The sequence below is a fragment of the Lolium rigidum genome, chromosome 6, assembly GCF_022539505.1.
Source record: "Lolium rigidum isolate FL_2022 chromosome 6, APGP_CSIRO_Lrig_0.1, whole genome shotgun sequence".
NCBI lineage: Eukaryota > Viridiplantae > Streptophyta > Magnoliopsida > Poales > Poaceae > Lolium > Lolium rigidum.
In genome coordinates, this window is record NC_061513.1 from 155,064,053 (window position 1) to 155,069,818 (window position 5,766).

The 5,766-nt window shown below is 47.0% G+C and overlaps 1 long non-coding RNA gene across 1 annotated transcript; it reads left to right on the top strand.

Annotated features, from left to right (window-relative positions):
• The first annotated feature begins 4,831 nt into the window (after positions 1 to 4,831).
• Positions 4,832 to 5,390, top strand: LOC124659515. The gene is made up of 3 exons (XR_006989610.1): positions 4,832 to 4,899; positions 4,970 to 5,112; positions 5,232 to 5,390. It is a non-coding gene; the product is annotated as an uncharacterized LOC124659515 (long non-coding RNA).
• Positions 5,391 to 5,766: the final 376 nt, after the last annotated feature.

The window sequence follows — 5,766 nt, forward strand, 5'->3', positions numbered from 1 at the left end:
ATGTTTTCTTTTTTTTTCTTGGACACTGGCTTCTTTCTCTTCAATCCAAGTGTTGCAGGTCGACGAGGTGGCAGATCATCTCTGCATCTTGCAATGAACTGGCTCTCAGGGAGAGGACCTGGCACTGGAGTCTGAGATTGTTGAGTTGCTAGTGCCTGCATGACAAATGTTAAGTAGCTTGTCAACTTTGTCGAGAAACTCAACTTTGTCGAGATACGGATAAATAAAGAGTTAGCGACTCAACTTTATCGAGAAACTCAACTTTGTCGAGATACGGATAAATAAAGAGTAAGCGACTCAACTTTGTCGAGATACGGATATATTCTAACCTGCTCTTGTAGAATGTTGATCACACTTGTAGATTGTGAAATGTCATAGCTCATCACAGATTCAACAATAGAAGCTCTAGCACTTGACTTCTGAACTGGTAGTGTCTTTTTCTAACAAAATTACACTAATGTGAGCAATTAAATAGGGGTACATGGACAGAAAGGTAAAAAGACAGGAATTTACCTTGGCAGCAGTGTTTCTTTTCACAGCCATTTTCTGAGGTGGCTGAGGTTGCATGTGGAACTCTTCATCAGGTAGAACAACCTGTATTGTTTGTGGTTCATTGTCCTCCTGAGCCTCTGGTACAATATCATCTTGAGCAGGTGCATGTTGCTGAGTTGTTGCTGCTGCATGTTCCTCCTGGGCCTGTTGAGTTGCTGCTGCTGCATGTTCCTCCTGAGCCTGCTGAGCTGCTGCATATTCCCCACGTCTAGGACACTTCCTTTTGTTGTGTTCAATAGAATTGCATATACTGCAATGGCCAACAATGCCATGTCTGCTCATCCTTGTGCCATCTTCCTCCTCAAGAGCACTTCTCCTTCTCTTCTTGCTAGGCCTGCCAACTTGCTTGTCAAATTTGGGTGGGCGCATAGCAGGCCCATTCATCTTTGGCCACACCTTTGGATCACTGCATGGCATGATGACCTGGCCATATGCAGCTTTGAAAGCATCAATGCTATAGCACTTGTGCACAACTGTTTCTGGCTTGATTCTTTCATGCCTGAACACTGCACAAGCATGCCTGCAAGGTATACCTGACAGCTGCCAGGCCCTACATGTGCACTCAAATTTTTGAATGTTGACCTCATACTCTCCACGCAAACCTTCTACCTTGAATAATTGTTCCGCAGCAGGTGATGCTCCATAGTTGACTGCAAAATCTATGTTCTTATCAAGCTTTTTCCTAATTTTGGGACATATTGTACCACACATGTCTTCAGTTTCTTTCCTCTTGCTAACAAATCGTATCATTAACTGATTCATGATCTTCTTGAGACAAGTAACAACAGGCAGTTCTCTAGCATCAAGTATGTACCTAGTAACAATAATTACTTGTGTAAATAAGTTCTTGAGACAAGTAACAACGAGCAGATAAATTTATCGCTCATCGGATGAGTTTGGCAGTACTTACTTGTTGAACACTTCACATATGTTGTTCAACAGCAGATCACACTTTGGTAGATCTTCAAAAAAGGCCCTGCACCATTGCCTGGGGTCAATGGCCTCCAAATACTCATATGCATCCTGGTCCAGTGCCTTCATCTCATCCATGTACTGCTTCCAGTCAACCTCTCTTGTTGCTCTTGCTATTTGCCACAGTTTGTTCTTGAAAATATCACCTCTCCAATGTTTGGCAAAGTTTTGATGCAAATGTCTCACACAAAACCTGTGTGATGCATCAGGCCATAGTGCATTGACAGCATTGATCAATCCCTGCAGCAAACAACACACAATTAAATGCACAAGCAAGCAAACAAACAACACACAAGTAAATGAACAAGGAAGCAAGCAAACAGCATTGACAGCATTGATCAATACCTTCTGTCTATCACTTATTATTGTCCATGGCCTTGTGTTCTCTATGCCAAGATCTTCCTTTAGTGTCCTCAGAAACTATTTCCAGCTGTTTGTGTCTTCCACTTCAACTATTGCAAGGGCAATTGGGAAAATGCAGTCGTTTGGGTCCACTCCAACAGCTGCTAACATCACTCCACCAAATCTGTTCTTCATATGGCAACCATCTATGCCTATAACAGGCCTACAACCTGCCAGTAAGCCTCTCTTACAAGCATCAAGAGACATGTAACAGTTCTCAAACAAGCCTGCCTTTGCATTTACAAACATTGTGCTGCCTGGGTTGGATCTTCTGATTTCAGCAGCAAAATCCCATAGCAGGTTGTATTGTGCAAGTTCATCTCCATTTATCTGTAATAAAGCAAACCTTCTAGCCCTTTCTAGCTTGCTTCTGCTTGCACTCATGTTGAAGTCTTGCTCAATAATCTTAGCAAAGTTCTTCAGTGACATCTTGTCGTCGGCTCTAAACTTCTCCAAATAATGAGAAGCTAGATACTTAGCTGTGAACTGGCCTACCACCCAGTCCCTCTCACAGTCATGTTTCCCCACATATTTCCTCACCACAAATGCTTCATGCCTACTATCAGGAGCAGCATACAGAAACCAAGGACAACCATCTTCACAACGGCACCTTATTCTCTGCAAATCATTCTTCACATAGTGTACTCCCACTCTGTTCTGCAAGATATACTCTTGTATTGCTGCTCTTAATTCCTTGACTGACATGAATACCATGCCAATCTTGAACTCTACTCCTCCTTTCTTGTTTTATGGCCTCCACCTTGTCACCTTCACTTTCTTCTTTGTTTTCTTCCTCCCTTGCTTGTCAACTGTCACCACTTCATCTCCTGATTTCTCCTCTTCAACATCTGAACCTTCCAGCTCCTCCAAGTCTTATGTGTCATAATCAATGTCCTGCTCCATTTTTGATTTGTTTCTTCTCTTATTCTCACCCTTGTCGTCCACCCATTCTTCATACAGATCATCATCGTCCTCGGCAACCTCATTGTCAGAGTCCACCCAGTCTTCATCACAGTCAGTATCATCACTATCACTGTCACCATTTGCTTCTGCTTCTTCCATCAGGTTTCTTCTGCTTCTTCTCGGCTCTTGTCGATGTTGCTCTCCTTCATATCTACTGCATGTAGGACTCAACACAGCCGGTAGAACAGGGGAGCCACTAATAACCACATCATCAATATGGCCAGTGTCAAATTCCATGTCACTGTGGTGCACAAACAGCTGAAAGTACTGAAATTTCGGCACAACTGCAATCATGCTCATAGTATCTCTATCGCAATCTATAATGCGAAGCCCTGTGCCTAAATCCATTCCTGGGAGCAACCAATAAAGCATGTATTTTTGAGCATCATGATAACCTAGCTGTTGCATGAAATCTGTGAGCCACAAAGGAGACCATGTATCTGCATCACACTCATCAAATCTAGCCACTGTCCCATCAACATAAGTCTTTGCTGATCCAAATCCGCAAAAAAAACCACCGTAATTGATCTCGACTGTGAACCTATCCTCTTCTGGCCCTAAATATGATGGATTTCGTGTTAATCTACCAGCGATTGGACCTAATCTACACAGCTACCAGCGAGTTAGGGTTAGGGTTCTTACCGTATCGCGCAGGAGGATCGTTGGGTCGACGAAGCTGTGGCCCTTTGCTCGCGGGCGCCATCCTTGCGGTCACCGACGCCGCCGCCACACGCCCGTCTCCGTTCGCCTCGCCGCGCGCACGGACAGCTCCGCCTCCGCCGCGGCCAGTAGCCTCCCAAATCGCCAGCCGCCAGTATTGAGCTCGATAGGACCGGCAAATGGTTTGGTCTGTCCGCGAGGGGCCTTTTCGCAAGTTTACAGCCCGGGCGGTTTCCTACCTGGGTCGCACTGGCCGACGTGGCATGGGTCAACGCGGGTCAGACCCGTTTAGGACCTCGCGTGAGCAACTTCCACAAGATTTAGGATCTACTTATTCAATTTTAAAGATTAGGGACTAAACTGAAGAGGCGGGAAAAGAATAGGGACCGCCCGTGCGGTTTTCTCTTTGCATTTTTATCTGACCGGAGGGTTACCGGTTACCGGTTCTTAGTCTTTCACTCCTTTTTTACGCGTCTACCGAAAGCGGGCTTCCCGTTCAGGGCTTCAGACAAAACGAGTTGTAGTCAAAGCGGCAGGAACCCACCCCCGAACAAAGCGGCAAGGGACCCACCCTCGAACCTTCCCACGTCTTCTTCATCAAATCTCTCCGTGCCTCCTCGGTCGATCCCTGGCCGAGATTCTGCGCGAGCAGTCCGAGGATGAAGAAGCGACCAGCGAGGAGTAGGAAGAGCGACCAAGAGGATTATGGCTTCCCTGGGAGCTGGGCTGCGCATAGGATCCAAACAACATTGCGGGCTTGCGGCACTGGAAAATCGGTGGAGACTGACTCGGTGTCGTGCCGGCAAGCAGCAGCCCGCTGGGAGTTCAAGGCTGGCCGGGATGGTGGCGACGGCCGCCGCCTCGGTGGCCTCAGGATGGAGGCAGCGCGCAACTATCTTCCTGGCGCGCGACCTCGGGAGGGAGTTGGGGTGGCGACGATGCTGTGGCAAGCCACCGTCGTCTGGTCACCGACGCGTCCCCGGCTCCGTGCCGACTGGCAGCGGCCACATCTGGACGGCTTCAGTGGGATGCGGTGCAAGAATAGTGGTCCGCTGGGTCGTTCTGCCTTCTCCAATCCCCTTCCTTATTTTGCCTAATCTTATCTTCTTTCTGCAGTGACGGTGGCGGCTGGCCGCGGCAGGCTTCAAGGCCGCAGGGGAGGGCACGAATCCGTCGAGGAAAAGTAGGTCGCTGGCTGTTGCTGGGATGTCTTCTCCTCTCCTCTTTCTTCCTCATGTGGCTGACCTTCATTCTTTTATTTAGGGGCTACGCCTGGGGGAGGATAGCACATGAACCTGAGTAGGAACCGGAGGGGCTGCACGGCGGCGAGCAGCAGAAGGATTGACTACGGTTTGTGCTCCCGTTACTCCTATCTATCCATCTCTCTCTTTCCTCCCACTCTTTATCTCTTGCTTTTCAGCGCCCGTGTGTCATGCTACATGATTCATCTCTTCCCTTCCTTCTGTACACCGGCGCTGTTCACCTCTTCTTCCCAGCATGAGGACGACCTGGAACCCAGCTTGGCATGGATGTGGTCAGGTTTGATATCAGCAAACACTCAAGGTTCCCATGTTCTTTTGTTTTCCGATCCAGATACACCATTATAGATTTTGCTGCAAAGTTGCAATGTTTGTCCAATATCTTTTGTTTCTTTTCTTCATAGTTTCTTCTATGAATTGCAGATCAGATCCTCCTTAATTTACCTTTCATCCCATGTCCCTCCAACCACTAGCTAGAGAAGTCAACCCTATAAGGAAAGTATGGATCATACTGAGCCATGACGAGAAAATGGTGTTGCAATTGTTGGGCTAGCTTGCCTCATGAATTGCTTTGGAATTTGATTGAAAGGTTGGACTTTGCCGGTGTGCTTTGGTTGGTTATTTAGCACTCTTTGATATTATTAGTAATGCTGCTGCAACACGAACTTCAGATGCTACAATGAACTATGAAATGCTCACAGTCCAAATAAGAAATTGATTGTTTCCGTATTCGTAAATGTAGGAGTTGTGGCTATTTAAGTTTGAGTAGTTTGGCTACATGGGACAGTAGGTTTACATTGGTGTAATTATTTTAGTTTGTTTCCCGTTGACAGGCAAGCAGCCAAGCACCTGACTGTCGTTGTGCTGGCCGCACCTGGTTGGTTCCTCCCCGCCAGCGTCGTCCCTTCTCGAGGTCAGATACTCACCTTTAGATTGGAGAAAGGAAAGAAACCAATCA